This window comes from Saccostrea cucullata, unplaced genomic scaffold, assembly GCF_032062105.1.
Source record: "Saccostrea cucullata isolate Sc308-1 unplaced genomic scaffold, CSIRO_AGI_Scuc_v1 ctg1453, whole genome shotgun sequence".
Lineage (NCBI taxonomy): Eukaryota > Metazoa > Mollusca > Bivalvia > Ostreida > Ostreidae > Saccostrea > Saccostrea cuccullata.
In genome coordinates this window covers 125,604-150,549 of record NW_026923611.1, presented here as the reverse complement: position 1 = coordinate 150,549, position 24,946 = coordinate 125,604, and the positions used below count along the sequence as shown (strand labels likewise).

The following is a 24,946-nucleotide window of genomic DNA, read 5'->3' as shown; positions in this document are numbered from 1 at the left end:
TAATTTATTAATTTAGATTACATTTATTTAATAAATTATATGATTAGATGCCTGAAGGTAAAATATGATATTAAGTTTGTGTAATATTATTCAATATGAATTGAAGGATGCACATGTAGCAGATGTTTAAACATACCTCAACTGAAAGTTAATTATTATGCTTCATGTCAGTTTGTCTCCATATAACCCATACCCTACTATTCTCGCATAGTAGTCTAAGGATTTATATAGCGTAAACATACTATGCCAAATTATTATGCTTCCTGTCAGTGTGTCTCTATATAACCCATACCCTACTATTCTCGCATAGTGGTCTAAGGATTTATATAGCGTAAGCATACTATGCCGAAATAGTGCACGGCCTTATTTTCTGAAAAAAATTCTACAATGCACACACCGGGAATCGAACTCACGACCATGAGGTTGCCAGTTCGATGCCTAATCGATTACGCCACAGAGACGATCACTGATTAGGAGAATTTTATTAAATATATAAACTTAATTTATACAATTGACAGAAGAAGGAGAAAATTATTATTTGAAATCAGTTATATTTATTCTATCTTAGATAAATGTGTACAACACAGTTTCAAACTAATTACATACAGATCGTTAGATGAATTGATATCATGGGGTCATTAAAACGCTTTTTTATATAGGGCTTGATTGAAGGATGTAAAAGAAAATTATCAATGAGAATCCACGTCTGTAAACAAATCAGTCTTACTAACAAAACAGAAAATAAAGATGAGTATCTTTGGGACAGAAAATTGAGTTATTTTGAGAAAATACTATAACCAAAATAACTAAGCATGCAACTAATTTTAGCATGAAGATTTTGAATGAGTTTTTGCAAGAGCGCTGTGTTACCACCATTATTTTCGGGAAAAAATCAAATGGATTGCCGCATAAATAATAACAACAGTCAGCATAATAATAACAATAGTGTTGCATTATGCATGTACTATGCCTAAAAGTAGGCAGGGTTTGACACATAGTGCACTCGCCTCCGGCTCGTGCACCATGTGTCAAAATGCATAATGCAACACTTGATTTTCTTCAATGCCCACGACGCGGATCGAATTCACGACCACGAGGTTGTCAGTCCGATGCCTTATCGATTACGCTACAAATAAAATAATTTTATTAAATATATAAACTTAATTTATACAATTGATATTATTTGAAAACAGTTATATTATAAGGGACCCTAATTTAATGTATGCAATAAATTACATACAGATCGTTAGATGAACTGATGTTTTTTTTATATGACGCTTGATTGAAGGATGTAAAAGAAAATTATCAATGAGAATCGACGTCTGCAAACAAACAACAATTGCTAGATCTAACAAAACAGAAAATAAAGTTGAGTTGCTTTGGGACAGAAAATCCCGACTTATTTAGAGAAAATACTAGTAACCAAAATAAATAACTAAGCATGCAACCAATTTTAGCATGAAGATTTTGTATGAGTTCTTGCATATTTTCAGGAAAAAGTCAAATGGATTGCCGCATAAATAATAACAACAGTCAGCATAATAATAACAATAGTGTTGCATTATGCATGTACTATGCCTAAATAAAATAGTGCACTCGCCTTCGTGCACCATGTGTCAAAATATTTAACATGCATAATACAACAATATTATATAATTATATAAGATATATAATTTTGCAAGATATATTGTTATTTGAAAATATTTAATCTAGAGTTTCATCATAAAAACATACTTTCAAGTGATAACACTTCTGATAAAATAAAAAAAAAATATTTCTATAAATATCGTTATATTGAAAAGCATTCTTGTTTACCAGAAAACTGTTTTGTAAAAATTTATTTTTAGAAATAAGTATTTTTAAGTGAATTAAACAATAAATGAAATGTTTTTCATTTTGCATTATTTTTTAAAAAAAATCAAATTACAAGCCACCATATAATGCGAAGAAATGTAAAAAAAATTCTGAATCTTTCAAGTTTGACCTTTTCTTTGTCATGTTTCAATGGTTTTGCGTGTTTGGTTTGCTTAGATTTGATTTATTTTTCAATAAAATTTATATTATAAATGATACATGCCGATACATTTTGTAATAATATTTCACGCCAGGATCATAGGGCAACTGAGCTTGACATATTGCCGATATTTATATTATATATTGATTTAGATGATATCGTTAAGTCGGATGTGGACTGACATATCTAATACAAATTGTAAGGCCTCTTTATCAACATATCTATAACTAAGATTACTCCCTTTACCCGATCACGACAACGCACTATTAGTGTGACTGGCTGACAGGGGATACTTGCTCCTTCATGACCTCTAATCCAACCTCTGAAAATTTTAAAAGTCCGTGTTTGGTTTGCTTCCGATTTGTGTTGTTTAAATGGGTTTCTGAACATAATCACCATTCGTTATTATTATTATTATTATTATTATTATCATTATTACATGTTTTGACATCTCAGGCCTCTATGTGACCTCTAAAATTTAGGCGCCCACTGGCTTCTGATAAAAAAAATTAGTTGCCAGGTAAATTTTTCTTAGACACCAATTTTAAAACTGATATTAGTCAATATATAGAGACATGACCATTGCCAACTTTTAAACTTCTTCTCTGCTCTTTATAAAAAGTTGAAAATGTTTATAGTTCAGCAATTTGACGACCACCAAGTCAATTCGGCGACTTGAAGAAAAATTTTAGGCGCCAATCATAATTTTTAGGCGCCATGGCACCTAATTAGTCCTCAATTAGAGTCCTGCATCTCCAAAGAGAAATAGTTCAAATGCATTAAAACAGTAGCAATAATTGTATACTAGTAATTAAAAAAACAGTTTACCCTTGTTTCATTCCAAATTAATATGCTAAAAAAGAAAGCGAATAACGCTTCTTAGCTTTAAATTTTCTTGTGTTTTAATATTCAAAGCTAGACGCGTATAAATTCTGTCTTGTTTTTTAAGAAAACCTTGTATTGTTTATGGCATCATTGAAAAATCAGATCTAAAGATTTTAATTTATATATATCTAATCCAACACTGGCATTGCAATATCATGATTGATTCATTTAATCTCAGGAAACAGTGTAATTATTGATACACTTGGCAAGTCACTACAGTGCACCTTCACCCCTACTAATGTTTATCTATTCAAAGGTTATAGGGTAGATCCGGATTTATGAATAAAATTGGCAGTAAACAGGAAATTGCTATAGATCTAGTCTGTTTCTTCTGAAAACACGTCCTGTGAAAAATGTGTTTCCACAACTTTCTGAAAGACTTTCATGGTTTTCAACAGAAATGGGTGGCTTAAGGGGGGGGGGGGTAAATACCAATTAATACATCTTATACTTAAGTGCAAAAATCACAGCTCACTAGCGACCGATACGCTGGTAAAAAAATAAATGCACACTATAAATGAGCAAGTGACCAATTGTTGATTGTATACGTTTACGCCACATGTCTACATGTTACTTCAAACACGTGGTTCAGGTCAATCTATGATCATGTCAATGGAGTGCAAAATAAAAAAAATGTTCTTATGAACAAAATGCAAACATTAGAAACTAGGAAAATATCTCGGGCGTTTTTAATTTGTTGTGAACTAGAGAAAAATATTTTTAATAAAATGTATACGTACCGGGTAAGTAGTGTCAAATTCAGATTACCAGTACTTCATAGGGTAAGGAAAACGAGCAGCTTCTCGTATGCATTTAAATGGACAACGCATTTTTTACATAACTATAATCGTGATCACGTATATTGGCCAGGAAATCCACCTGGCAATTGTATTCACCGATAGTACAATAAACGAATTTATCAAGCGTAAAATTCCTGTAGTATTCGTATAGTAACCCATAATGCAATTACCATATCTCCACGTGCTAGTCACTTCCTAGCCACTTTCCGTGAATAATTTACCCTGTCTCGCTGAAGTCTCGCTAACTCTCGCCAGTGCCACTGTCAGAGCCATTTGCAGAACACCGAAAAATAAAAGGTTCCGAAGACATTAGTAGGGGTGACCTTGACGTTATTTAATGCTTCATCAAAATTTAGAAAATTATGTATTTTTTTTTTATTTTAAAGGTCAAGTCCGTAAGGATGTAAAGGTTGTTCAAAGGTATTAAATTTTGCTATACATTCTTACCAAAAATGCGCTTTGAGTAGGCGGTATGGATTTAAAACAAACAACGACTGTCACAGTTCTCGCATGTAGAAAAATCACCACCCCCTCAGTTATTACGAATCTGGTCAATACAGAAGATTACATATAGTTTTCATCATATAAAAAAATCAGCTCCAGTTTTGTGTCAAAATGCCCGAATCAGGATGAGGGGAAATTCAGGAATTATTTTGCGCGAGTCTTAATTTGAACCTCAACTGAAATACTTCCATTACACCTAAAAGGCTAGGTAAAGGAAACAAACGGTAACTCTTTAAATAATTACAAGGATACACGTGGGTGTAAGAGGTGGCTTTAGGCATCACTTTTTGCCACGTTCATTTTATTCCATCTTATACAGGATGATTTGAATGAATATTATTTATTGTTTGTTTCTTTATGTATTTATAAAATTATATTTTCGTCTGAATAAAGGACAATTTGATTTTAAAAACCAATTCATCTTGATGTACCATTGCAGACGACAACTAATTGTCATTGCCCTTAACAGGTTTTATTTTTTGTAAAATATTACATAATTCACAAATGCGTAGATGACAATCACATGTCTTGTAATAATAATGACGTAATGGGATCGGTTTCATTCGGATAAAAAGGCCGTTTATGAAACAAATACTTTATTTATTTGTTTGTGAAAGAACGAGGTATGTAAAGAGATCGTGTAATTTATTTGATCAAGTATTTATGAAATATTTTTGGAAAAAAATATGAATACCATGGAATCATTAGATTTCGCGGTGGCTTAATTTTGTGAAATTAGGCACCCTTCATCCGCTAGTATACTGTAAATGTATTACATTTGGCGTGTACGATATTTGGCGGAAATTCAGTTTTCAACAAGTTAGCGTAGCTTTGATTTAGCGCAGTCTGAATGCGCTAGTTATAATTGTTAATATACAGGACATTTAGTGATGTACTTGAATTAGCTGACTCTGATTTCCGCCAAAATCGCTAAATAGAATACACCGCTAAATGTAATACGTTTACAGTATATCCTCCAAGAATTGATATTCCTTTTTGTAAATTTTGATAGGTATACGAAATTACGTCTGGCGAGCCTCTAATTTTTAAACAATTAACGAAAATTTGCCCTCTACAACAAGTTTGGAAGATTTAACAGTAGTAATCAAATGAAGTACTCACCCATGTATAGAATATTAATAATACTTGTTTAGTTTGTTTGTGTTTATGTCGTGTTTTTTTTCTGTTTCTTTGTTTATCATTTTATTAAAAGCTTCATGTAAAGCTAATTATAAGATAATTTTGAATAAATTAGAAAATTTTAACTGAATTTTATAGAAACGTTTTCAAGTTAAATTTTCTTTCAAACTTTATTTCAAAGGTAAAAGCTGGAACTTTTAAAAATGGCGGCTTCATGTTGGTCGATTAATTTCGCTTATTTCGAAATTGGATATATTGAAATAATTTGTATGGTCTCCTGAATTTCGTTATCTCCGGAGTTGGCTGTACTTGTTTGTACGTTTCCTGAAGATCTGAACCTATAACAGTTACTGTTAAACTGAGTCAAAAGCCAATGTCATTGCATAATGGTTAAAAATTTAAACTAAGTAACATTAATTAATCCTATCAAATGGAAAGGAATTTCACTCATCAACAAAATAAATATTTTACAAATTATTATATGCTCATTTCCAAGTTCTAGAAACTAGTAGAACAAAGATTAATTTGGTTTGGGAACTTTCCTGTCAATCCTCGTTAACCCCTTTCTTACAATAAATTTCTATTGCATTTTCCAGCTACTCTTCCAGGATGAGAACTTTGATTTTTTTCACGGTCCTTGCGTGTTTTGCTGCCACCAGCTCTCAGCGAATTTCATTCATTGAGTGTGTGGACAACTGTAATCGGGATCATATCAGGTGTACCCTTTCCTGCAGACCGCCCATCAGAGACATTGACCGTTGTCTAGTAGAGTGTCAAGAACAATTCAGTCGGTGCTTCGATAGATGTTGAACCATTGTTTAAAGATTCAGTGCGCGCTTTATTCTTTGTCCAGCACCAGTAAATAAAGAAAAATGAAATAAAGAAATATTACGTCTTACATTGTCTATTTATTGTTACCTTATTTATGGTTTACTTTAAATAAAATAATGATTGATCAAGAAAAATAAAAAAAAAACCATTATAAATGTTACATAATCACCTTCTGTCAATGTAATATTTCATATAGCTAAAGTTTAAAATGAGTATACATGTAAATAAACTTTATTACAATTTTACTGTAATGTCATATCCTTTGCGTTATCAAAATTCTTTGGTGTCTGATTCAACAGTCAAATCATTCAATCTATCAGTGAGTAAGAGGCCTTGCTTTTTTGTCAGTATGTGATGATTACTGAGTTTCTTTTTATTATTAACCCGACAAAACTGTTCTAATATGATTTTAGATACATGTATTTATCTATTCATAACACTGCAGTCGTAACTTAGGTTATTTCAATGTCATGTGTAGCCGTTCTGCAGGCCGTAACCGTGACACTAGAAATCTTTCCAGTTCAAAGTATAACAATGTAAATGTGATGACGATGTCTCTTTTGATTCATTACTACCTTATGTAAATCAACAGTTAGGTCTACATCATATTCGTACCAAACTGAACTCTGTCCCTTTGTAACCTATAAATAGTCTTCTTGAAATTTTAAAGGTCAAGAAAAGTCCATTTATGATTCCTCGGCATCAGAATACAGGCTCGGATCTGAGATAATGGATACTGCAAATTATAGGCTTTTTAAACTGCAGCGTTTTACAGAAAAAAATGCGCTAAAACAACCCGTTTATGCCAGCAAAGGAATTGCCGCGGTTAATATAGGCAGTATTCTTAATTACAAAAGGGTTCAGTCTTGTATTCAACCATATTTCCTTCAAATATGCTTCCAAACTTGTAAATACCTTACATTGTACATGTAAAAGATTACGCCAGGCGATGGATTAAACCTGAAAAAACAAGAGACCTTGACATTTTGTCAGAATGGAATAAATGTAACAGATGTACGTGAAATCTCGCTTTAGGCGATTGAGAGACAATTTGAAAATCAGCTATCCTTCTGTTTACAGAAATTCAGAAGTGAAAAAAGAATTAGATAGATTGCACGATCAGTATGTACTGGTCCCTGCTGACAAAGCAGGTAACAACATTATCTTTGTTTGGAAGGCTTATTATCTAAATTGCATTTTAGAGGAACTGTGATTTATTTCTACAGGTGATAATCCACCTTATACTCATTCTTCCCTTTCTAAGGAGGAAATTCTTCAAAATCATATGTCTGTTTTGAATATTTTTAATATTCCCAACAACCCACATGAATCTGAATTACCATATCTATATAGATACCAAAACTTTGAAAACCAAATCCTTTCAAAGATACAAATTGGGGTCCAGAAATGTTCAACAAAGCCTCTTTCTTTACTCCTCACTAAAATATTAACAGTAGCGAAGCAGAAACTTCAACAGTAATGTGAAACAATATATTCAAGAAGTGGTGTAAATCAGATGTGGATAGTTTTGGGAACTTTTGGGCAAATTAAAATCCAAAATCAACAGCTTAAACTTTACCACTATTCAACTTTATATACAATCATTCCCCATGATAAATTAAAATCCAGGCTTTTTGATATTATTGACCGCTGCTTTTTCAATAAAAATGGAACTCGTAAATTTACTTACCTTGTCATTGGTCATTTGCATTTCATTGCAAAATTATTTTGTTAATAAAGATTCACTGTACACACAAGCACTCTGAAGTAAATATTAAAAGAATGCTTAAGTTTCTGATTGACAATATCTATGCGGTTTTTGGATTCCTGGTCTTCTAACAATCTATTGGAATTCCCATGGTTACCAACTGCGGCCCGTTATTGGCTGACCTATTTTTGTATTCAATTGAAACAAAATTTGTCCAAAATCTTATACGTGAAAAGAATAAAACACTTGCTGTGGACTTCAACTTGACATTTAGATATATCGACGACGTATTGTCAATAATATATTTACAATGGTTATTTCTATTCTTATGTTATATGCATTTGTGATTATTCCTCTTTTGTGTTTTTTTTTGTTTTTTTTTTTGTTTGTTTTTTTTTTTTTTTGATGTAATATATATCTGGTAAAAAGAATAAAGATTTTGCCTATGATTGTTTTGGTATAATAAACAGTTATGGATTGGGAACTCGAGAAATAGCAAATTTATGGTGCCCCTCGGCTGGAAACTATTTCCCTCGGGGAACCATAAATTTTCTATTTCCCTCATACCCATTCCATTACCCTATAATATCACTGCTATTGACTTAACATTTGCATTAAAAATAGTTACAACAAAATATAAAATATTTTTGTAATTGAGAAAAAAGGACCTTTGACAGTGCAGCACACAAAATGTTTGCATAATCTTGTATTTAACAAACATGAAGCTCTCCGATATTTAATACAAGAATATCTTTTGCTTGTGATTATTGGTCATGAACTGTACACGAATGACATTACAAGCACAAAAAGTGGTCAATAATTGGAAGACATTTCCCGGTATTATTGTGCATCATTTATTTCCAATTTCTGACAGAACAATATTCTCTCAACCTCGTCGAGGGATGTAGCTGCTTTTCATTGAAGAGTAAATCAATGAATTAAATGATAAGGTGCATAGGCGATTGTCGGGAGATAAAATATGAAATATTGGTTCCAACACCTGAAATGTGAATTAATGAATGCGCTAATTTTTTAAATATTCAATTCTGTATGATTTGTATTAAAAAATATACATGTATTTTATTTTAAAATAATGATCGTAGACATCCATTTTAAAAACGATTTATCGGGTACATGTACATAACATGATGTACATTTCAAAACATAAAAGAAATATGAAATTAATCGTCCATATTTCAATTTTGTGTTTTTCCATCGTTGTATTTCACTGGTTTTGTGTTTTTGGACTGCTTCATTAAGGTTGTTTTACCTCTCAAAAAATTACATGTACAGACAAAGAAATGCATATACATGTATTTATTTATAATCAAATATTGATGATTTTTTATTTCCAAGATCTTTGTGACAATTGAGCTAGACATTTTAACAATATTTACAGCTACATAATGATAATATCTCTATGTAGGACTCAGATTGATGAAAATGGGGAAGATAACGAACAGTGTTCGATCTAAGAGTTCTATAGATAATGCTTTTTTAAGAGGGCATAAAAGACAGACCAGTGGAACTCCAGAGGTGAGGATCATGTGTCTAAGAGATGTAAGCATCCCCTATTGACCGATCACAACCGAATGGAACCCTTTGAATCCATAATGAAAACGTTACATTTTATAGTCATTTCAGTGCAAAAACAAAGGTCTTATATTCGGTATGAAACAAATCAACCAAAAGACGACCCAGTGATAGCTTATATTTACTTACAGGGTCAATATACAATGTAACTGCGATTGTACAAACGAAATGCTGACTTTATATGAGATTGCTCCTGCATTACCAACTTAACTGTCAATAGCCTGATTTGGTATAAAAACTTTTCGTACTCGGTGCATACTCCTGAGTATCGAATAAGATGAAAGATATAAAAATCAAAATGCAGGTGATAGCAGGGTATTACAACTTATCTAAGTAAAAATTGCAATCATCTCATTTTCATTTACTTATTTGTTAGTTGCCTCTAATCGTATAAAGTAAAACATGAATAGGAAATATATTTGACAGACTATGTGCTGTACTTGAATTCACTTGGGAAAATAGAATGGACATATGAATGAAAGTATTTATTGTTAACTAATGATGCATTGTCGATGTATCTATATGTCGTATATTTCTTCTTATGTAGAAGGTTTTGAATAAATTCTGCTCCATGAAATTATAATTATCCCGCTTCAGACAAATTTGTAGATTGCTGATTGGATAAAGGCTGATCACATGATGCCCTGATATTTTCCGTATTACGTCGCCGTCAAGGGGTAATATGAAATCGCGCACGCGATTACGTTCGAAGCGTTGCTTTTGTAAATAAAAATGGCGGCCAAAAAACGGTTTACGTAGGTAGTTTAGTTAAATTTCTTGTTACCGTAACGATATTTTATGTTGCAATGTTATTGGATTAAAACTTAATACTTTCATAATATGCACAAATATGTTTTTATATTGAAAAAGGTCTTCAGCGGGATAAATTCGTAACACAGTCAGTTAGTGACCTAATACGGATTCATACAGGGTGTGAAATGGAAATCCGTATTGGGACTCTTCTGGAAATACGGATTTCCATTTCACACCCTGTATGAATCCGTATTAGGTCACTAACTGACTGTGTAACTAATAAAACACGTTTATTAGCTTATACTAGAGCAGTACCCGAGATTCCATCTTCTTATACAACATGATTGTTTTAATGAATATTTTATTTCGTTTATGTCTCAATGCCTTTATAAAATTATATTTTCATTTAAATTAGTAACGTTTCCATTTATAGACTTATTTATTCCGTGGTACCGGTTGCAGATGGCGACATTTCCATTTTCAATAACAGATTCGTACGACCGTAAACTATAGCAAAATTCATTTATGCGTCGTTGACAATCGCATGTCTGTAATAATAATGAAGTAATGGGATCGGTCTAGATGGATAAACAACTTTTTTTTCAACTTACTGTTTTAATCTCTTGTCTGTGAGAGAACGAGGTATGTAATGAAATTAGTTATATATTTTTCAAAATATTTATAAGATTATCAATGAGAGTTCTTGATTTTGCAAATGAAATATATGGAGATAACGAACAGTATTCAAACTCAAAAGTCCATAAAACAATACTAAATAGGAACAGAGCAAACACAGACCTCCAAAACATTTAGAGGTGGGATCAGGTGCCATGAAGGAGGGAGCATCCCCTGCCTACCGATCACACCCGCCGTGTGCTCCTTGTCATGACGGGAAATACGGGAAAATCCGTCGTCAATTCAGAGTATAAATAATGGCCTAACAATTAGTATGAAAAACGTAAGTCAGAATTTGACTCAATGACAAATTGTATTGGCTGACAAGGTCATTGTATCAACCGTAGAACTTACGAAATGATGACTTTAATGAGACTGTCGGTGTTCTTGTTTCATCAACTTGATTGTCAATAATTTACCTCGTTTTAGAAATTGTACATACCTAGCGTATGCTCTTGCGTATCGATCAATTAACTAAATTGTGAGTATTATTCAAAGCTACAAGTTACTAATGCATAAAATACTCATTTACTTTGTCAAATTTTTCTGTCCTACATTTTAATTAAAAGTAATTCTGAATGTGAACTAAAGGAATCTAAGTACTTATGGGAGTTGATTTTACGGACTGTTTCATAATCAATTTTTTTTATCTATATAATTTCATAAGGTTGAATTATGCAGTCTATCGAGTTATCCAATATTTATTTCATTTCATTTATATATGCATTTTTTTGTTTATTGTAGGGGGGGGAGGGGGCAATTGAATAACAAGTTTTGTCTAACCATAAGATCTTTTTACATGTATCATTTTTGGTCATACAATTAGGACTGCATTCACTATATATTATGAATCATTCGGAAAACACATATGTTTACGCTGGTTATGCATTTTTCTGCAATATCATAACCGTTAGATTCTTACTGTATCATAAACATATCATTCAAATTGTTTAGTCTAATAAAAAAACTTTGTCAAGTCACTCGCAATAAACTATATTTAGCAGTTTTCGATTTTTAAAAAACTTATCCTCACTTAAATTTACATTAAAATGTTGCATTTAATGGAGTCTCAACTAAATTTTGATTTGTGTCATTTATTTTTTATGCAAATATCACGTTTTAAAGCTTTGTTTATAAATGACTCATGCATCACCTTACAAAAACCTACATGTATTCTGAAGCACACATTTGAATTGACAAAATTTTACTTTTCAAAGTTTAGCAAAATAAGGTTAAACTGGTAAAAGGAAAATACTGAAATTCCAGATGGAGACGTTTTCACTATAATTATTTTTCCATTTTAAATCTCTTAGCCTGCATTGTTGCAATGCTACTGATTTTGTACAACTATATGCGAATGCAGATAATTTACATGTCCCAATTCCCCAATGCAGGATCTCCATTACTATGCAGTATGAATGCAGGCTCAGTCAGGTATTGTGCATTATAATGTCTATCAATGTCAAGTTAGTCAATGCAGGCATTGGCCGACTTCAAAGTCAGTCAGTCAATACAGGCACTGGCCGACTATACATCAGTCAGTCAATGCATTGGCTGACTGCACATCAGTCAGTCAATGCAGGCATAGGCCGACGGCACAGTCAGTCAATGCAGGCATTGGCCGACTGCACAGTCAGTCAATGCAGGCATTGGCCGACTTCACATCAGTCAGTCAATGCAGGCATTGGATGGCTTTATAATCAGTCAATGCAGGCATTGGCCGACTTCACATCAGTCAGTCAATGCATGCAGGCATTGGCCGGCTGCGCAGTCAGTCAATGCAGGCATTGGCCGACTGCACATCAGTCAGTCAATGCAGGCATTGGCCGACTACACAATAAGTCAATGCAGGCATTGGCCGACCACATAGTCAGTACACCTCATTTTTTTACGGAAGACCTTGAAGCCCCAGGCTTGGCTGACTTTGACAAACTGTTCTATAAAATATGGCCGTGTGATTGTTAATAATTATCATGTCATGAATATGTATAATAATAAACAATATTAGTTTAATTTGAAATTGATAAAATTAATGTAAAATAATAGGAGGCCAGATAACTTTAAAACCATAGAGCGTCATAGTGGACATAAGAAAACGTGAGTGAAAGTTGGTCTCTTTTTTTTTACAATAGTGTTATAATGTACATTCATATTAATATCTGATCCAACTTTTGCATTTCTCAGTTAGGATTAAAGAGGTCATTTATTGTACATAAACGACAATGAACAAATAGAAATACACGTAATAACCTGTTACACAAAAATAAACACTATGTCCCATCAAAAAAACATGCACTTTAGCATAGCGGCCCTACTAATAAACAAGGATGCATAGAACATATAATGCATCTGCTGTATTTAGCCCTAAGGATGCTTTTAAATGATTAAATAGATAGGTAGTAAGCGGTTGTTGTGAGCATTATAATTTGCCAGGTTTATTTTAATCCATCTGCTTATACAGCATTTTTGTTTTGAATGGATATTAGTTTGTGTTTATTTGTCTATGCATTTTAAGAATTACAATTTCGTTTATCTCAAGCACATTATAATTTCAAAATCAGTTCTTGTTGACGTGCAGTTTTTAGACAACAACTGAGTGTCATTGTCATTCACTGGTTTTAATGTATGTAAAATAATATATAATTTCAACTCTGCGTAGTTGGCAATGCGAAAAAGGTCATTGTAAGACTAAAATAATGTAAATTAAATAAAAGAAATTCCTAAGGACAGGACAAGATAGGATAAGACCCCTTTTTGGCCACTGATTTTGGGCGTCTTTCAGACTGATGCAGCAGTTTATAAATAAAAATCTGTTGTCATCCCTGCAACAAAAAGGGTATTGGTTATAAGTTTTGACATATAAAGAGGTCACAGAGAGGTCAGAAATTCGGTCAGTTTTCGAATTTTCTCATTTAAATGCCAATTTTCATCAATTTTCAGCACATTTATTTCGGAAATTATAGAGCACAAGCTAGCCTATCTACCAAATTTATATATATGATAAACAAGTATCAGATGCAGTTTATGTGTAAAATTCTCAAATAGGCAAGCTTGTGCTCTTTGTTTTCTTTTTTTTCGGAAGAGAAAAGTATCTCAAATATGATGAAATTCCACAAGAATTGAGGAAATGTTGGAAAATGTCCTACTTTTGCACCCTCTTGTGGCTTCCATGTAGGCTTTCAATTTACAAAAGTGCTGGTTATAAAGCAAGCATCATTTTAAGTTCTTAACTACAAACTATCACAAATTTACCAGTGTTCTGATTTTTACATCAAATAAGGGGCCAGATTTGGCCGTTATCCTACCTTGTCATTCCAGTTAAAGCTGAAGCAAAAATTTTATGTACGAATGAAAAATAATTGGTCTAGATTACACAACCTTATCCTAAATAATTATCCTGGATTTGGGAACTTTAATATTATTTTGATAACTTTTATGACCATGGTATATGGTTTATGGTATTCGTTGTTCTGATGCACTGAATAATATTCAGTATAGAAATATCTTTATGTATAAGCTTATACACTAAATCTATGTTCATTGAGCATGCGGTGAGTTTTGCAAAATACTTGTATTGCAATTGACATTCTCTCGTACGTATGTCGTGAACAACTCAGTTTAAAAATTTATTTGGCCTGACGAAGAATATCTAATTTAACTGTGGTGTTTGTTCTGCGCTGCGATGTGATGTAAAAGTTTTTTTGTATACACTGTAGCTGAGTATTAACTATTCAAGAACAGAATATTACCAGAGTGTAAAATAAAATTTAAAATAAAAAATCCTACATACATATGCATGAAATTTAAATTGTGAAGTTTTTACATTGTACAAAAAACAAATACTGTTGTTTAATGAGTTATGGTAGCATAAAACTGGCTTGAGTTAAATTAATTTATGCCACATCGACAGCAGCTGTGTAAAAATGTACAGCCAGAGGATGGAATTATCTATTTTAGGCGACAAAAAGGCAAGACATATGGCATGTGATTTAATTAGAATAGTATGTATAGTGATGCATTGCATTTATTATTGTGATATTGTGATGCAATTTGCCGACACATTGCAGATAATCAAAACCCTAATATGTCATATGCGTCCTAGATATTGTATTCGTTCATTTTTGGAGAAAAGCTGTCAATTAACATTTAAATCGAAATTTTTTGATTACTAAATCCGTGAATATATAATAATTATTTTAAATAAACTGTGCACAATAATAATATAAAAGATAGAAATATTAATTATTTCTTGGTATTCCTTTGATAATTCTAGAAATAAACCAACTATAGCATGTTAAGATAACGATACAAAATTACAACCAAGACCATAAAATCTGAAATCAAATTCAATGAAAAACTTTACATACACCTCGACATAAAAAAAATAAAAATAAAAATAAAGAAAAACTTTATTTATGATTTCTTTTTCAAACTCTCGGGTTTTGATCAACAATGTGATATTTACTTAAGTAATGAGATTCCTGAAAAACACTTTACATATCCCGATACAAGCAGAAATGACAAAAAAGTACCGGAGATAAATATTACGTCATGTCCGCTTTCTTAAAGTATGATCAAAATGAAGATAACAATCAAAGATTAATCATCTTAAAGCTACAAACAATACAATTCCGTGAACAGGGCAAAAACTCCGACCCCTGAAAATTCCAGAAACGGGATTAAGTGCCTACAAGGAGGAAGCATCCTCTGCTGACTGGTCACATCCGCCGTGAGACTTGGGTATTGATTACGTAACTGGGGCATTCATATTCAGTAAAAAATCAAAGCTTACAAGTTGGTATAAAACAAGTCATACAAATAGGTTATATAACTTTTAATATCACCACTGCTATTGACATAACGTTATGACTTTGATTTGAAAATATTACAACAAAATGTAAAATGTTTTGTAATTGAGAAATAAAATATATGGAGATAACGAACAACTATAGTATTCAAGCTCAAAATTACATAAAACAATACAAAATAGGAGTGATACAAGACATGAAATGTTTGCATAATCTTGATTTTTTTAACAAATATAAAGCTCTGCAATATAATACAAGTGTATCTATTTGATATGATGCTCTAGTTTTTGGTCATGAACTATACACTAATGACATTACAATCACAAAGAGTGGTTACCAATTGTTCGAAATTTCCCTCTACTAGTGTGCAACATTTGCTTCTATTTTCTGACAAAACTATATTCCCTCAACCTCGTCGACAGCTGAAGCTGCTTTTCATTAAAGAGTAAAGCAATGAACGATGAACTTGAGAGGTGATTGCCGGGTTTTAAAAATATGAAATATTGGGTCCTACACTTCAAATGTGAATAAATAAATGCAATAAACTAATGTTTTAATATTCTATTTTGTATAATATAGTATTAAAAATATACATGTATTCCATTTTGAAAACAATTTTATCGGGTACGTGAAATGACTCACAGTTCAGAAGTATGAAATTAATCGTCTATATTTCAAATTTTTTTCTTCGTTGTATTTTATTGATTTATCATTTTGTATTTTTGGACTGTTTAATTAAGCTTGTTTTACCTCTCAAAATAATTACATGTACAGACAAAGAAATACATATATTTAATTACGATCATATATATTGATGATTTTAAATTCCAAGATCTTTGTGACAATTGAGCTAGACATTTTAACAATATTTATAGCTACATAATGATAATATCTCTATGTAGGACTCAGATTGATGAAAATGGGGAATATAACGAACAGTGTTCGATCTAAAAGTTCTATAAACAATACTTTTTTAAGAGGGCATAAAAAACAGACCAATGGAAACTCCAGAGGTGAGGATCAGGTGTCTAAGAGGTGTAAGCATCCCCTATTGACCGATCACAACTGAATGGAATCCTTTGAATCCATAAGGCAGACATTACATTTCATAGTCAAATTCAGTGCAAAAACAAAGGTCTGATATTCGAAATGACACAAAAAGCCAAAAGCTAAGGCGATCAAGTGATACATGTAGGATATATTTCCTAACAGGATCAATATACAATGTAACTGCCATTTTACAAACGAAATGTTGACTTTATATGAAATTGTCCCTGTATTACCAACTTTACTGTCAATAGCCTGATTTGGTAAAAAACTTATCGTACTCGATGCATGCTACATGTACTGAGTATCGAATAAGATGAGAGATATAAAAATCACATGCAGATGATAGCGAGATATGACAACATATCTTTGTAAAAAATTAAATCTTCCCTTTTTCGTTTTCTTACACGTACACTTTAGTTGGCTTATTGTATAAAGTCAGTAAAATACATAAAAAAAAGATCTGACATACTCTGTGGTGTATTTAATTTTAAATTCATTTGGGTAAATCGAATGGACATATGAATGAAAGTAATTATTATTAACTGATAATATATTGCCGACATACCGGGTATTTAAATGTTCAAAAATTCTTCTCATGTAGTAGTTTTTGAATAAATTTTACTCCATAAGTTTATAAAAACATGTTAGCTTACATTTAAGCACAATTTGTGATAATCTGAATTCTGAATATTTCGTGAAAATCTTCTAGAATATGCTGTAAAACAATAAGTGTATAGATGCTCCTTATTAGCAGTTAATAATTTTGTAAGGATACGACAAAGGAGAGCATTTCCTTGACTCTGAAGTTTAAGTGATCTTTAGATCCTTTAGTTGGCGTTTGTATGAAGTTTGGGGTTGGAATCAAATAAAGATAGGATAGATCGCATCAATCTTGGGTGTCTGGAATTTTAAAAGCTATAAATACTATAATGCGATCTTGGAAAATTGTTTTCATCTTTTAAAAGTGAAATACGAGTATAAGTAGAATTTTCAGATGTAGAATTAAAACTAAGTTCTTCTCAATACAGTCATTATAACTGGCCTCACAAACAAAGACAATATTGGCTTTAAGCTTGACGACTCGAACCATAACATATTGTTTATATAGTCTTTCGAAGGTGCATAGATACAGATTTGAAGTTAATATTTTCTCAAATTTTCTGTATAATATCACGACTTATATATTGCAATAGAATTTCACACGAAAATATATTTAAAATCTTATTTCATCTAAAAGTTATTGAAATGGGTTTGATTGACACATCCTCGCACTTTCATAAATTATAATTCTATTCTTTATACTTAGGAAAAGGGAATCGTAAACCTTAACAATAACAGAGCTCGTGTCCTGTTATAAAAACTGTGTACGTTTCACTGGTGTGTTCAATTTGCTAAACTCTGTACACAACACTAAGTGCGGAATGACGAAACTTGTGAAGGGGTTTTGCTTTCGAACAATTCTATTCTACTCTAAAATCTGTGAAGGTGCAATGATGTGTCAATCAAACCCATCCAAAAATTTGAAGTTTCAATAACTTTGAGATGAAATAAGATTTTTAATTTATTTTCGTGTGAAATGTTATTACAATATTTAAGTCATAATATTATACGGAAAATATTCACTTCAAATCTGTGTCTATGCACTTTTAATTCTTTGATTAACTCCCACACAGTGAAAACGAAAGGATAGATGATTCGCTTACTGTCTTTTGAATATATTTTATACAAATTAAAGGCATCTTTATCTTACTCGAATATCTATAACCGAAATTTCTCCTTTTACCTGATTACCTAAAGGGCTATTGTTCACGTGAAAGCTTTCTCCATATAACCAAATATCCAAAACCGGCCGTTCTTATCTTTTTAGCTCACCTGAGGCGAAGGCTCAAGTGAGCTTTTCTGATCAAAATTTGTCCGTTGTCTGTCGTCGTTGTTGTCGTCGTCGTCGTTGTCATTAACTTTTCACATTTTCATCTTCTTCTCAAGAACCACTGGGCCAATTTCAACCAAACTTGCTACAAAGTATCCTTGGGTAAAGAGGATTCAAATTTGTTCAAATGAAGGGCCATGCCCTTTTTCCAAGGGGAGATAATTATGAATTATTGAAAAATTAATGGCATTTAAAAAAAATCTTCTTCTCAAGAACCACTGGGCCAGGAAAGATGAAACTCATGTGGAATCATCCTCAGGTAGTGTAGATTCAAATTTGTTCAAATCATGACCCCCAGGGGTAGGGTGGGGCCAAAATGGCCGATCAAAGTTTTACATAAGAATATATAGGAAAAATCTTTAATAATCTTCTTCTCAAGAACCACTGGGCCAGGAAAGATGAAACTCATGTGGAATCATCCTCAGATAGTGTAGATTCAAGTTTGTTTAAATCATGACCCCCAGGGGTAGGGTGGGGCCAAAATGGCCGATCAAAGTTTTACATAGGAATATATAGGAAAAATCTTTAAAAATCTTCTTCTTAAGAACCACTGGGCCAGGAAATATGAAACTCATGTGGAATCATCTTCAGGAGGTATAGATTCAAGTTTATTCAAATCATGACCCCCAGGGTAGGGTGGGGCCAAAATGGCCGATCAAAGTTTTACATAGGAATATATAGGAAAAATCTTTAAAAATCTTCTTCTCAAGAACCATTGGGCCAGGAAAGATTAAAACTCATGTGGAATCATCCTCAGGTAGTGTAGATTCAAGTTTGTTCAAATCATGACCCCCGGGGGTAGGGTGGGGCCAAAATGGCCGATCAAAGTTTTACATAGGAATATATAGGAAAAATCTTCTTCTCAAGAACCATTGAGACAGGAAAGATGAAACTCCTGTGGAATCATCCCCAGGTAGTGTAGATTCAAGTTTGTTCAAATCATGACCCCCGGGGGTAGGGTGGGGCCAAATGGCCGATCAAAGTTTTACATAGGAATATATAGGGAAACCTTTTAAAATCTTCTTTTCAAGTACTTCAAAGCCATGCTTAGTGATATTTATAGGGAATCATCCTCAGGTAGTGTAGATTCTAGTTTGTTCAAATCATGACCCCCTGGGGGGTTAAAATTCAAGTCCCCCCCCCCTCAGTAAACTTTCAGTTCTGATCTGATATGTGCTTTTTCCTAGCCAATTGCTCAGGTGAGCTATGTGGCCCCTGGGCCTCTTGTTACATTATGTTTTTAAATACATGCATTGTACATTGTATGATACTGCTGAAAGGTCAGATAAAATGTACAATATATGTATATTTATATTTTTGATCCAATATTGGCATTATAATTTTGACTGATTCAAATACATATTTATTTATCATTAATAATGTTTGGCTTCACTAGAATCTTATCTCATAATGTTTGATTCAAATGACAAGTGTCAATAAGGCTTATATGTGGTCCCTGGTAACTCGTCAAATTCGAACATTCATTAAAAGCCTTAAAAATAAAATTTTATTATTAAAATATGTCTTATTATTTGAGTCATAATCTAAAAATGTCAAATAATAGATATAAGCATCATACGAAGCTGCGTTTTGATGTTAGGGTCCTTTGATTTTCATGAAAATCAACAGAAATCGCTGACAGGTACACACTTTAAAGCTTTCGTTAACATCGAGCACACGTTTGTTCAGAGTCGAGTTTGAAATATAATGCGTATTTTATATGTGTAAAGGTTGAGTAAAAATATCTTTGTTGAACAACCTTGTGCTCTTTGTTTTCTAATTAACAGTATTGTGATTTCGAACCTCTTAGCTGTCTTCATTTACATGCAATTAACCTCTTTATGACCTGTTTAGAATCATAACAACCCACGTGGATTTGTGTCGTTACGGGTGAATGCCCGCAGTAAACGTGCTAGCTAGCTCTCAGTTGAACCGCTACATTTTTTTCAGATTTTCGACCGATTATTACCTCTACATTTTTTTAGTCGAAAACAACTCATTACCGCTACATATGGAACCAGCCAGGTATCCAGGTACGGAATATAAGTTCCAATCAAGAAGCTTTCATAAATAATAATAATCAGCACAATATTTTACATTTGTCATTCTAAAGAATTTGAATTTTTGGAAATGTTGACAGAATTAAAATACATGGCAATCTTAAATAAAACCTTTTGTTGCTGTCATGTAAGCATGCATGTAAATTGCTTCAAATATTTGAATATATTACTTAGTCCATGATTTGTTGTATTTTGAGTCGCGTGTGAATGTGGGATTTTGTATTTCAAGGGATACAGGTCTTATGCATGTATATGTTGTACTTTACATCAATCTGTACATGGCTAACGAAATTGACAACGTAGCGGTAATGTATACTTTTATATGTAGCGATAATGTAACTCTTTTGTTGCGGTGACGACTATGTAGCGGTAATGCAAATTTTGAAAATGTAGCGGTAATGATACGCACCCGTTGAAACGTACCTAGTTTTATATATTTTAGCATGAACTTTTTTGGTTAATCTTGTGAACGTATTTCGCTCAAATCTTGTAAATAGAAAATTTGTAGTTGATTGTGAATCTTGAACATATAATCCGTCTTTGGATGGAAAATATCATGTATCAAGAATATTCTTTTTATAGTATCCAATCTAAATGTCTCCACCCTTTTCCATGTAAAAGAGAAACCGTAGTCTGATGAAAATGTTCCGGCATTTTTAGTGCAATGGGTGTTAAAAATTGACTTGTATTTTTTTTTTCAAATGTTTAATGATTCATTACAGAATTAATGCACAATGCTTTAATTAGAAATACTTTGTTATACACTATGAAATCAAACAAAATACCCTTTGCTAATAAATAACCAAGAGTGTAAAAAGGGACCACGCTACTATACTTAAGTAGGATACTCCTTTGTTATTCTTTCTTTATTCTATGGGTTTCATCAGTATGGATGTGTCTAAATAAACACTTAGATATATAGTAAGAAGTAAGTACAAAGTATTATTTTCAAACTCTCTTGGATCCCATCTGCTTAAACAGCATGATTTTTAAAAATAATATTCATTTGCATTGATCATTCCAAGCATTTATTACATTACTAGGATATTTTCGTTTAATTTAGTGACGTTTCCCTCTATAAACACTCATTTTCCCCTAGTTACCGTTACCAGATGGCGATTTGTGTCTTTTAATGACAGGTTAGTATATCCGTAAAAAAGGACGAATTTCATTTATGCGTAGTTGACAATCACGTGCCTGCAATAATAACATAATGACGTAATGGGATCGGTTTAGATGGATAAATAGCCCGCTTTTTCAACTAAATGTTTAATCTCTTGTCTGTGAAAGAACGAGGTATGTATTGAAATTAGATATATTTATTGTATATATTTTTAAAAAAATATTTAGTAACTTATTAATGAAAGTTCTTTTTTTAAATCACAGGATTTTTAAAAACAATTTTGAACGAGAAATGTATCTTAGTAAACTCCCAAAAGATTTAAGAATTATGTTAACAAAATTTAGAACTTTACTAAGATACATTTCTCGTTCAAAATTGTTTTTAATTAAATCCTGTGATTTAATTATTTAGTTGAATTTTCTAAGCCCATATCCCGGTCTTATAAAAATTGATCTAGCAATGTTTCTTTCACAATAGATCTTAACTATGTAATACTAATAAAACTTTGATTCATTCATACATAATACAGACCACACGAATTCAAGATGTCTCTTATCCATTTCAGCCATTCTCCAATATCACAACCGTTAAATCATTATTATAAACATTATTATAAATCATGTTTAACCTTAGTGTATTCATTCACAATGAATTTAATTTAGCAATACTCGATTGTTCTTTGTTCAACTTATCAAAAGATTTTTCTTCCTTTACTTAGAATTAAAAATTAATGATATATTTATGAATTTGTTACGATCATATCCTTTACAATAAATTAATTATAATCGTTTTTTAATCTTGTACAGAGCAATAAGATAAAAAAAATATTTTATTAATCTTCCAGATATTATTTAATTTTCAGCAAAATATACACCTTCCAAATGAAGTATTTAGCTGTCCTTGCGTTAGTAGTCCTGTTTACCATTAACTGCTGTGAGGGATGTGGAATTTGGAATGAGAATAAACCTTGTCAGTGTGCTTGTGAGGACCGGAGTGAGTCCTGTAGACAGACCTGCTACTTGATGTGTCGATATTCACGCTGTAGAAGCACCGAGCTTATACAACAGAGGCGATGTTACGACAACTGCTTCAACACTTTCAGATCCTGTTACAACGGTTGTGGTAGTGGATAGATGGTATGCAGCGAAAAACATCACCATCAACATTCAATAGTGTAAAAATCTTAATAAAATCCAAATGCTGATTAAAATACTCGTCATGAACATTTTGTTTTGTTGTTTTTGGTATAAAATGTATTGTAAAATGCTTGTATTATTAGTGAAAACTGAACACTTTCTACTGCAAGGAATGTTCAAGTAGAGTCTTTTCAGTCGGCAGGGGATGCTCACTCCTCCATCGCACCATACCCCACCTCTGATGTCTTGAAGGGCCATGTTTTTTCTGCTCCTTTTTTTTATTACACACTTAGTAATAAATACAGGTTTTTTGCATATGCGATATGGCTGACGTCACAATAGCCGTATCAACCCTGCAGGGCTGATATGGATTTGGGGGGCTGATATCCGTATCAGCCCTGCAAATCCATATCAGCCCTGCAGGGCTGGTACGACTATTGTGACGTCAATATCACACCCTTAGTAAATTAAACCACAATATATCAGTACTTGTGATCATACACAATTTTTGGTGCGTTCATATTCTCTTGATTTTAACTTTTTGAAAATAAGGTTAATCTTAATTTACAAATACATGTAGTACTATCGAATATTTTCAAATGACGGATCAAGTGCATTGAAATAGAAGTAGAAACAAACCCTAATCTTATGAGACATAAGACTATGTACATGTATGTAAGACGTCTATGCATGATTATTTGCTTACTTTTTTCTCAACTGAATGTGTTCTGTATTTTATTACCAAGTATGTAATAAATATAATAATACATACCCTTTTCCACATCACATCCTGTATCAGCCCTCGACCAATATCAGCCCTCGGGCCTTCGGCCCTCTGGCTGATATTGGTGTCTCGGGCTGATACAGGATGTGATATGGAAAAGGGTATGTATTATTCTCTATATATTGTTAAACGAATTTTTGAGCTAAAAAACTCTTCGGTATCTCTAAATGTTTTATTACAGCAATAAAGATCATTATCGCCAGGGACGGCAGATTAAATTAATATAAGATGTCCTTTTAAAAGTTAAATGTGTGTCATATGTCTATCTGAAATTATGACCTTGACCTCAATTTTTGTTTATTTCAGTTTAAAGAAATGTATTTGATAGAATTATTTTCAATAGTATCTTTAAAACTGAGGCAGATTGACCGTGAACCAGATTGTGAAAAAGCTGACAATTTCATCGGGTAGCATTTAAAAGATTTCAAAAGAACATTAAGGAATTAGGAAAGTATCTGCGAGTGGATCCCATACATTTTGAATGACAAGCAAAAAAGAAAGCGATTAGTCTAGAACTTTGGAAAAATTACGAAAAATATTATATAAGACGTTTACATGAAATTGTTACGGGGGATGAAATTTGGCTACATTTTTATGAGCCTGAGAGAAACCTTAAAAACAAAATGTGGCTCACAAAAAAAGTAAACAACTTACTATTGCTTAACGCTACAAGACAGCAAGGAAGGTTTTGTATATGATATATATTTTTAAACTAACGGGGTAGTCGCTCAAATTCCAATTTAAAAAGGGTAAACGTGTTAATTAAGCTGTTTAAGTAAAAAATATATTGTCTGAAGTATAAAAATATTTCAAAAACAGAAGACTGAAGTCCACAATCAGGGGGACAAATCTTTTACATGATAAGGCCCCAGCACACACTGCAAATTACACACAAGACTTCGTGTGTGAAAATGGAATAAGGCAGCTGGATCATCCCCTTACCCACAAGATTAGTCCCAATATAACTTTTTTCTAATTCCGTACATTGAAAAAATGCTATCTGAACGGTGTTTCCATTCATGTTCAGCTGTGTATCTGTGTCTAAAGGGCATACCTCTTTCGGATTTAGCAGCGCATTCCAAAGCTGGATAAACTACTTCAAAGGTGTGTTGAAGAAATGGGTGATAATTTAGAAGGGATGTAAATGAAATA

At 32.4% G+C, this 24,946-nt stretch overlaps 2 long non-coding RNA genes across 2 annotated transcripts; both read left to right on the top strand.

Annotated features, from left to right (window-relative positions):
- Positions 1–4,737: 4,737 nt before the first annotated feature.
- LOC134264472 (uncharacterized) lies at positions 4,738–6,234 on the top strand. Its single transcript, XR_009991526.1, has 2 exons — positions 4,738–4,826; positions 5,940–6,234. It is a non-coding gene; the product is annotated as an uncharacterized LOC134264472 (long non-coding RNA).
- A 15,650-nt stretch (positions 6,235–21,884) lies between these two features.
- Positions 21,885–23,097, top strand: LOC134264478 (uncharacterized). Its single transcript, XR_009991530.1, has 2 exons — positions 21,885–22,047; positions 22,737–23,097. It is a non-coding gene; the product is annotated as an uncharacterized LOC134264478 (long non-coding RNA).
- The last annotated feature ends 1,849 nt before the right edge of the window (positions 23,098–24,946 follow it).